The 9445-nt window shown below is 42.7% G+C and overlaps 1 long non-coding RNA gene across 19 annotated transcripts; it reads left to right on the top strand.

Moving 5' to 3' along the window:
* The first annotated feature begins 543 nt into the window (after window positions 1-543).
* Window positions 544-9180, top strand: LOC125543590. 19 transcript variants are annotated; one of them, XR_007298596.1, is made up of 7 exons: window positions 545-1814; window positions 3690-3758; window positions 3847-4350; window positions 4724-5282; window positions 5404-5741; window positions 5844-5937; window positions 8880-9180. It is a non-coding gene; the product is annotated as an uncharacterized LOC125543590 (long non-coding RNA). The 19 variants fall into 19 exon arrangements; XR_007298597.1 differs by having other exon boundaries at window positions 546-3758; window positions 3847-4011; window positions 4105-4350; XR_007298603.1 differs by having other exon boundaries at window positions 546-1498; window positions 1756-1814; window positions 3690-4350.
* The last annotated feature ends 265 nt before the right edge of the window (window positions 9181-9445 follow it).

A 9445-nucleotide genomic window follows, 5' to 3' on the forward strand; every position in this document is an offset into this window, starting at 1 on the left:
AACGGAGTCCAAACGGAATGAAACCTTCGGGAACATGATTTTCTCACCGAATACAACTCAGGAGACTTGGACCCTATGTCAAGGCACGTAACAGGAGGCCACGAGGTAGGGGGGCGCGCCCTACCCCCCAGGCGTGCCCCCACCCTCGTGGGCCCCCTGTTGCTCCACCGACGTACTTCTTCCTCCTATATATATCCACGTACCCCCACTACACCACAACACTTGATTGGGGGCAGTTAACTGCCGGGAGAAATACCCGACCAAGGGCAAATAAACTGCCAGGATATTAATTTCTGCCGGTACAAGCATCTTAGGGCAAGCAAACTGCCGGGAGAACTCGAGCAACGATGGCACACTGACTGCCGGTACAATCTAGGGCCCATTATCTGCCGGGACAACTAGAGAACGGCCCATATTCTGCCGGGGACCGTCTTCGGCGCGGCAATGAAAAGTTTCGGCCCTAAGCGTGCGCTAGTGAGGAAAAAACGCGCGAGGGTGACAAGGAATTTGGCCCAAAACAAACTTAGACGCGCCGGCCCACCGCACCAGACCGCATCGCTGGCCCCCCAAATCCCAATCCACCCATGCCCTACACCATTGCGCCGCCGCCCCCAACAATCTAACCTTCCACCGGCGGCCGCCCTCTAGCCATCGCCATCGCCATCCCCAAATCACTCAATCTACTAGTTCCCGGCACCAGATCGCCGCTGCCCCCAACCGTTTGACCGCAGCCCCTCCGCCGCCCCAACCGGCCCCAGTGCCGCCGTCGCCCCCCCACCACCGCAGCCCGTCCGCCGCCCCAACCAATGCACTGCTGCGTCCTCCACCCAGACCACTGACGCTGTCGTCGCCCACCATCGCAGCTCCTCTGCCGCCCCTAGCATCCACTGTCGCTTCCTCCACCCAGACCACTGCCGCTGTCGCCCCCCAACCACTCCAGAGCGGCGCTGCCGAGCACCAATTGACACGGAGCATCCCATCGCCGAGCCAATCCACCGACGACCTTCCTCCTCCGCTGTACACCGTCGTTCCTCAGTTACCGCCCTCCTCGCGAGCTTCCTCCCCCAAGCTAGCCCTCCGCACATGCTCACCCGAGCCCCAAGGAGCTCCTCCGGCAAGCTGCACCTTCTCCACAGTTTATGCCTTCACTAGATTGTGACTTCTTGAAGCAAACACAAGAAGTTTCTGTTGCTAATTTTTGCTTGTATTGATCTGTTGGGAGCCTTTATGTACTTTATACAGATGCAGTTTATCTTGCTACAATTTTTCTTGTATTCATCTGTTGGGAGTCTTTATGTACTTTATACTGATTCACATGTAATAAGCAGCTTGTAGTATTAGTGAAGGAACAACACCAGGAGACAACCCACTGACCAAGGAGCGCCCTTATATCATCAGTATCTACCGAAACAATAGTGACCATCGTAGTAGATTATATATGGCCGTGTCAACTGCAGTCTGGTAGTAGATTTGAAGTTTGGTCATCGTTCATATTGATGTGAGTACATCATGACCACCCCCTAGAGTGAACCAAAATGATGAGTCATAACTGCTTCTTGTGCAAGCTTACTTTGTTCATTTTCAATGTAATATATGGTATTTAGATTTTTTTCCCTATTAATAGAAGTAAACTTTCTTTTGTATGTTACGCGATGTATTGCATGGCCTTACAAGCATGTAAGCTTAGGTCCTATGATTAAATATACAATGACTATCATGGTTGATTGCTTAAAACTCTTGCTTCTATGTATGCAGTTGGAAGTGAGTTAATGGCAAATGCGGCAATGCGTTGCGACCACAAGCAAGCTGAGGAGGTAATATACATGTTTCTTGGCTGAATATTTACATTAGTGTGTACTATCAAGGGCAGATAGTAATGGTTCGCTCATTTGGTTGCTACATGGTTAACTTCTGTCCAGAAAACTTGAGCTCCTGATTCCAGTATATAGTATTAATTAGTAATTCAAACAGATCATTATAGTTCTTTAGAAGTGTGCTTTTGTGTCCATCAGCCATGAATTTGGAGAGAGGTCAGTTGAATAAATATGGTTACAAATATAAACTTTAATTGGATCATCTTTCTTTCATGTACACGATAGACTCTACCATGTAGAGAAATGACTTTCATTGGATTCCATGCTCACAACTTTCATTTGATTCATTTCTCATAACTGGATCCTCTTTCTTTCATGTACATGAAGTATTTTAGCTTGTTTGTTTGTTTGTTTGTCAAAAGCCTTGGTTTATTTTTCTAGGCTAATTCAACTTGTTGTCCAAGATGTAGGAAAGTGAACCAAATGTTCATAGTGTTTCACTGGATTTGTAAATCTGTGGGCTTGTCCACTACTCAGATACTCCCTCCGTCCCAAAATAAGTCTCATAATTTTTGTACAACTTTGCACTAAAGTTACAAAGTTGATACACTTATTTTGGGACGGAGCGAGTACCATTTTAGGGGACCTTCATTTGTAACTTGTCCAACAAAAGCATGGAACCAGGAAACTAAACAGCTCCCATTAAAAGATCCTGAAATATATGTCCAGCTAGTTCCCCTCTTATTCTGTGTAGCCAGCAAATCATTTATGTAACTGAACTTTAATAGCTCCTGCAAAGAGGGAGCAAAAATTAAAAGGCTTGTTTATGCAATGGGACCAACATTGAGTCATCTTTACAATAAGAGGCAATGCTTCAGTGAAAATCACAGTACTCCCAATACATCCCTTCACCAGATTCCGCAACAGGAGAAATGTAGTTCAACTTCGTGTTCTGGATGCAGGAAGTCTGTAAGCACAGTTGTCATCATTGCTCTAAGGAAATACCACGCAAAACCACAAAATGGTATCGTCATTTATAGATTTCCAGATTCATTATCCTATTATGTTGTGCCAACATCATATAGGAACTCAAAATAAATCAGCTTATATCCAAGGTCAGGCTCAATATCAAGGCCCACTAGAGACTGGACTAGCACACTGAATCCACAGGTTCCGATACTAATGTGTAATTGTATTACTTTGAAGAAGCCAAGGTATACGACATACGAAATTTTAAGAAGCACAACTAAACACCTGTTGCGTTCTGGTAGAGAAAAAGTACCAAGTGAAAATAAGATGCTATAATTTTGCATATGTGCTTGTTCAGTACACTAGCTTCAAAATTTGCTTGTGTAATGTTAAGTGTGTGATCGTGGCCTTGTGCTTGTGTAATATTCATACAGACTTTGCACACTATATTTGGATGAGAAGTTAGATAAGCTTGCTACTGTCAAGATGATAAAAAATGGACATGTTGATGTCCAGGATATGTTGTCTACTAAAGTAGAGATTACTCTAGAGATCTCTACTATTAAAGGAGAATCGAACGTCGTGATGGTTCGACCTCCTTCGCTCGCCCCCACCTCGTTCGATCCCGTACGTGAAAACTTCTCCCCACACGCGAAAAAAACGGACCCCCTCGGCTCCTCCCCACCCGTCGCATGAAAAAAAATGACAACAAAATAAAACAACGCACGTACGCACGTCCCACCCCCACTTCCCTTCCCCCAAATCCCTTGCTTTCGAGAGAGGAATTGCCGCCGCCGACCTCCTCAGTCCTCACGGCGACCTCGAGCGGTTGCACACTGCAACCAAATTAGACTGGAGCAGTGGATCCAAGCCCTTTCCATCTCATCCATTCTTCACCGAGTCCAGGAGGAGCTCGATGCAGGGAGGGAGACGAGCAGGAGCGCCGCGTCCATGGCAACGATGAACAGGGCATAGGTAACGCTATCTTCCTACCCTCACTCCAACCCATCTTCTCCCCGTAGCCTGTACTGGGGTACACCCACGTTCTCCTCTCCCATGGCAGGGGCCGACGAGTGGCAACGCGCGGCGGGAGACCGGCTGGTGGGAACGGATGGCGGGAGGCGGTGGGACCGTGGGAGGAGCAGGTAGTCGGAGGAGATCGCCGGTGGAAATCTGGCAAGCGGCGGCGGCAAACAGGGCTTATGGTTTGATGTTTGTTTTTTACTAGGTTGTACTGGTCTTTAGATTGTCAAAACACCGTTTCACCCCTCTTTTAGTCTGGCTTTAATTCATTGGTGTGGGTCCTTTGTGTCCTTTGCAGAATCGTAATGGCAATTTGTGCTTTTCTTCGGCACGCTGCTCCACCACCTGTGGATGTGGGTCGTCCAGGCCTCGCCTCACCTACAATATGCTACATTGGTGTGGGTCCTTGTGAGCCTGCTGCCCCCACCCCCCCATCCCTTTGTAATCCGAGATGTCACCCCACCATTCCTGTTCCGCCAATGACAACATCTCCCCTGACCGCTTGTCGTGCCTTGCCTCCAAATCGGATCACTGCAGTCTGAAGGTAAGCTTCATTGTTGATTCTTTTTTCTTTATGTTTCTTATGGTATTTGCCACTTCACCGTGAATGTCATGAGATGTCTTGTTGGTTCGACGATGAACTGAATAGATCATGTCATTGTATGAAGAATATGGGAGTGCCAACCATTGGCGACTCATTCTATAATCTGTACTATCATGTTCAGTTAGTTTATGGACAGATGAGTATATGTTTAGTTTATATTGTGCCATTGGTCGAGGAATTGCTCTTGTATAAAAGTGTAGCAATGGATGGTCCAAAATCCAATCATATTCTAAATTGCTGCAGAGTTTAAAAACCAACCGGAATACATGTCCATTTGCTCTCTGCTGAAGCTTGAATGATCTTCTTTTTTCAGTATTTTGATGTAGCCATATCTCAACCACATGATGGCACACTATATAAGACCTCTAACCCGACGTGGAAGGACGAACTTCGACCATGGAGCAGAGCACAGCGACGTGTCAAGGATTGATGGTCAATGATAAAGAGCAGGGGCCCTCAGATGCTAGCCCTCCTCCTGCTGCTATCCTCCCCATCCCCTACGAGATGTATATGGTGCTGACTTTGAGAGGCTGAATAATTAGGTTGATATTGAGGGATTAATAAAGGATCAGCGGGCCAAGATGTTTTGAGATCAAACGGTGAAGTAATATTGTGTACTTGTGCTAAGTACTTTTGGTTTTGCCCGCTGAAGGATTCATATGGTTACAAGTTGTACCTCTGACAGTGCTAAATCATATATATTTCTTTCAGGTACATTACTCGTACATTTTTCCTCTAATGGTCTGACACAATTTTATCCTCGTTCAAATTAACTAGGTTCTAGGGACAGTCCTCCAGAGCAAAAGCATTCATTTTCAAGGACATCATAAGATGCTAAAAAGTCCAATTCAAGTAATTTCTTCATAAAACAGGTAATTATTGACTTCTAAAAACTGATATACACAGTTAAAGTTTCTGGTATCACAGAGGTAACTTACCTGATAGCCAGGATATATATTTGAAGGGTAAGTGTTTTTGGATTGCTTGAGGTAGGGCTACAAGTAACAACTAGAGAAGAAGGGGGCCAAAAATCCAAAAAGGCATTGGGCTTGCAGCCACTCCGCCGACATGACAGTCTTAGTACGCGGCACCGTGTAAACATCCATTGTGGCGGCGACCACTGACATTGACAACAACGTGGCTTTTCAGCGAGCGGCGACCCTGACGGTGGCAGCACCCATCACATAAGGCAACGCTCCGCACCAGATCTCTGTTGTGCACACCCATCCGACCACACCCGACGGTGTTCCCTGAGCCATGGTGTGTGCCTTCTCCTCCCCTAGATCATCTCACCAATTACTTGCACACCATCGCCGCATGATCCACTAGAGGTACGCCTAGACCATACTGAAAACGAACTTCCATTTTCACAATTATTTCTTTCTCTCCCTTTTTGTGAGTCTCCGATCCCTGTTCATACTTTATTACTACAGGAATGTATAGCATAGATTATCTATAAAAGATACTGCTTACTTCTGATGCTCCATCATCGTGTCAGGCTTCATTTGATCCTAAAGGACTCCTTTGGTTAGTAATTCATCTACTCTTCATCATTTTTATAAATTAACTTGACTTTATTTAACTTGGTAAGTTTTGACTGTCTATCCTTTGCTCATTGGCTCTATATGGCGATTGTCACATGTTTGATTTGACTGCAGATTGGACATGTAATTATACATTTCGAGGTATAACGCTTGTGTTTGTTTCTACATTTGAACATTTCTCTTGTGGCGTAGAAACCATATTCTATTCCCCCCCTGTTGGGCCAACTTGCTTGTAGAATTACAATGGGAGAATTATTGATTTGTTAATCCATTCCTTCAACATGTTAGAACTTGCATTTTTCCTGCTTAAAGTATTACGTTAATACACTACATAATCACTGGTGCCTGCAGAGCTGACGTAATATAACAAATTAGGCTGGGTCTGAAATGTGCAGCCATGTTGGCCTCGCCAATGAGTGAATGTTGGAAGATGCAACATTAGGAAATGCCGAGTATATATGGCAACATCCATGGTTCTGTATCCTATCTCATATAAGGCCTAATTAAGTCATTTAGCGCCGATGTGATTAGTGATGTTCCACTGACCTTGAGGTGTGTTATCACATACCAAGCAATTAATCTACTACCTAAAGTCATTTTCATTGCCTCGATATCATTCCCTATGTCTTTCTTGAATTCTTTGCTCAAGACAATTTCCCTGAGATTAGTTTCCTTTTTGTTCACTTCAGTTTTTATTTGTTCTATAGTTCACACCTGGTCCCTTTAGTGTAACTTATCGAATAACAAAGTTTTGTCTTTTATTCACTGGATGTGGTTCCTATAGTCAGGGAAAAACATCTACCTATATTGCTGACATAGTTGCAAGATTTATACGTATTGAGCAAGAACTCATTAGATCGAGATATGTCCAACAAGGAGATCTCTCTTGCCTCTTATGAAGTGTGGCAGATTTAGAAAGGAAGTGTGGAGATTTCTTTTAGGCCAAAGAGAGATGGGTTTGGAAGAGTTAGTTTCTAAAGTTATTTAGAATGTTAACCTCCTGTTGGAGGCATTTGGTACTTAGCCTTTGCTGCTGTACAGCCAAGCTAACTTATTGACATCCTCAAAATTTCCTTTCTACTTTTTAAATCTTGTTATGTTGCCTCTTGGGTAGGCTTCAACCTGGTTCCTGTAGAAAAAAATAAGATTGCAAAAGTATATTATTAGCATGTATCAATTGTAGTGCATAACACATCAAATTGTACGCAATGATGTCCCTTTGTATGGAAGAACAAGTGAACACATAATGTATTTTTTGTGTCTATACCTTCAATGTGGGTATCTGAATCTAAACCCAAAAATATATTATTTTCCTTTTTTGTTTTATTATGTTTCAAATACTTAGAGGGGCTGTTTGTTAATTCAGGCGGTATCGCTTCTATTTTCTTTCTGTTTATTTCCTTTAATCAAAATTTTTGAACTGGACAAGAGAGGGTTTTTTAAGATCCTGGACAAGGGAGGTTGTCCCCTCCTATTTTGATCGCTGAATAACTCATGAAATGGATGATATAGCCATCAAGATTTTGTTATTCTTACACTGAATGCATCTAAAGAAAATATTGTTACAAGTAATGAATGGATTGTTGTACATCAAGATCTGTGTTTTTCTTCAACACTCTTTGATCCATTGTTTCTAAAGGTAATGGTGAAAAATGTATTCTCTTCATTAGTTTCGAGGAGGTGTGACTTTTTTCTCCTCACACAAAGCGAGGAAGTCAATAACTCCATTCTCTTATTTCTAGGCAGGATGTATAAGGTTTGACACATGCGTGAAATATAACTCAAGAGGGTTGCGTGTTGAATGAGTGACATTATGAGTTTGATATTTTTTCTAAGGATTTAAATGCTTCTAGATTTTTTGAAATATGATTGCTTTGTAAGAGTGTTTATTGCGCAACAGTGTTATGTATATTGATAACCAAGAAGAGTGAGTGAAGAGGATGGAATAAATGGCCGCAACTACATTACATTTTTGCCATATTAGGTGTGCATGGGCGAGTACTTAGATGATGCTAGACGAGTCCAATCGCAGCAATAAGAGCCAAATGTGAGTTGAGAGGCAGGTTAAGTGGGTATAAGAAGTGACACAAACCTTATCAAATATTGTCTAATCAAGGTAGGGGAAGGTACATAAATCATGGCGAAGCGATGGCGAGTAGGATGATGATGGGGCCAAACAACCATTGTTGATCTAAAGGCAGACCCGAAGGCGACAGTGGAGAGACCATCAATGTAACAGTAACTATAGTATGACTAACCAGAGTAGGGAAAGATACATACACAAGGACGAAGCAACGATGCAACTGAATCACAACTCCAAATGCACGGCTACCTTTTTCCTACAGATTTGGTCAAGGGAGTGACAAACCTTTTTGTATACTGAATCACAATGACAAATATATGCACTAGAAAATTTGAGTGTGGGTCATGTGGGTTTTATTTAAAGTGCAGGTACAATGCGATATTTTTCACAACAATCATATGCTACCTCCAACATACATAGTGTAAATTATAACAACATTAAAGTCAATTTCTCTCTGAAAAAATTTATTTTTGTTTCGTGGCAACGCACGGGCATTCAACTAGTGTTACTAGTTGCTCTATGTTTCAGAACATATGCGGCTGTTGTATGTCGGGCATGCGGCTGTTGTATGTGATTGTTTTAACATCTTCCTGTTAATATTTGTACAGACTTTGCACGCTACATTTTGATGAGAAGATAAACTTGCTATTGTTAAGATGATAAAAAAATGGACATCTTGATGTCCAGGACATGTTCTCTACTATAGAAGAGATTACTCAAGAGATGTTACTGGTTGCTCTATATTTTAGAACATATATCCGTCTGTTATATGCGATTGTTGTAACATCTTCCTTAAGTTATGACTGCAACTGTTATATGTAACATCTTCTGATCTATTGCAGGTTTCCCAAAGGTGCACAAGTTCACTAAGGTTTGGAAGATCTTCAAGCTGCTGAAGATTTGGAAGACCTAAAATTAAGTTGGTGGAGTGATAATGACCTGTGTCTTGTTTGTTGAACGTAAAGACTTGCTCTGCTCATTTTGGTGGTTGTTGAATTAGCTTATTTAGGTTGTGTGGCACACATCTAGAAACATATGTACATCCCTAGTGGCACTACTTTATTTTGGGTGTGTGGCAAATGTATATATGTAATCCTTTTGTGGTACTACCTCTTTATATATGGTCGTTAAGTTTAAGGTTTTTGATGAGGCCTATATGCTACTTTGATTGAAGTGCATGTATAAATTGTGTGCTATGTCCTGAGTGCGTATATATATGGACGGATATTACATAATAGGTTTGCCTAGAACATTTTGCTAGTGAAGTTAACAAGCTGGCATAATATTTGCCGGGTGAACATGCTTGTACAGGCGGCTTAACTGCCGGTAATTGCAGTTTCACGTGCTCCGAACAATCTGCCGAGCGAACACAAACTACCGGCAAATACATGTGTCAGGGCAGAAAAAC

This window comes from Triticum urartu, chromosome 3, assembly GCF_003073215.2.
Source record: "Triticum urartu cultivar G1812 chromosome 3, Tu2.1, whole genome shotgun sequence".
Lineage (NCBI taxonomy): Eukaryota > Viridiplantae > Streptophyta > Magnoliopsida > Poales > Poaceae > Triticum > Triticum urartu.